This window comes from Schistosoma mansoni, chromosome 3 (assembly GCF_000237925.1).
Source record: "Schistosoma mansoni strain Puerto Rico chromosome 3, complete genome".
NCBI lineage: Eukaryota > Metazoa > Platyhelminthes > Trematoda > Strigeidida > Schistosomatidae > Schistosoma > Schistosoma mansoni.
In genome coordinates this window covers 27,511,923-27,512,693 of record NC_031497.1, presented here as the reverse complement: position 1 = coordinate 27,512,693, position 771 = coordinate 27,511,923, and the positions used below count along the sequence as shown (strand labels likewise).

Genomic DNA, 771 nt, shown 5'->3' with positions numbered 1-771 from the left:
GGGGGGGGGAAGGGTTAATTATTTTAGATTTCATTCATTAAATAATGGGAATTATGATTTGGTTTTTAAGTCAACTGAAAATTGTGATCTATATATATCAACTTGATGAAGTAATTCTACATGATTTGATTATCATATTGTTGTCATGGTAACATGGAAGATACATAACATGGGGTTTTTAGTTAGAATATATGATTCTCTTTTTATTATAATCAATTGTAAATAGGAAGCATTAAACAGTTGTTTCATTCTAGTATGGGACTCACCAGTAATAAGTATCCATGATCCCACTTAAGGGTAAATGATGAACCTCCGGGTCTAACGGCAAACACTTAACATCTAGATCACTGAGTCAGGATTCAATGATATTAGAGTTTAATAAAGATCGGTCTATTATTTAAATTATGAAAATTAAACTGCGTCTAGAATAGTAAGCAAAGATGGATAGTAGCTAGCTAGATGTACCTGCATCTCAGAGTTGATGTTCACTCTGAGACTCGAACCCAGTACCTTTCGCTTCAAACGCCATCGCATTATCCACTCGGCCACTGAGTCCTGATAGCCACTTGCTTGTGCAATGGGGTGAAGTTGAAATTTACTTAGTATTGTTTGTTTGGATCTTCCCATTGATGTTTTTAGGACTGCAACTGGTCAGTCTCTAATTGGCATATGTGCATACTGTGCGTATTGCCTCGATATAGCCTAAATTCACAAGCATGGTAAGCAGAGATGGATAGTGGCTAGCAGTGGAATCGAGGACGCGCGTTTCGT

General features: G+C 37.0%; 1 non-coding gene across 1 annotated transcript; it reads right to left on the bottom strand.

The window, feature by feature from the left end:
* Positions 1 to 484: 484 nt before the first annotated feature.
* Positions 485 to 551, bottom strand: Smp_tRNA_01192_Gln_TTG.1.1. The gene has a single exon. It is a non-coding gene (tRNA).
* Positions 552 to 771: the final 220 nt, after the last annotated feature.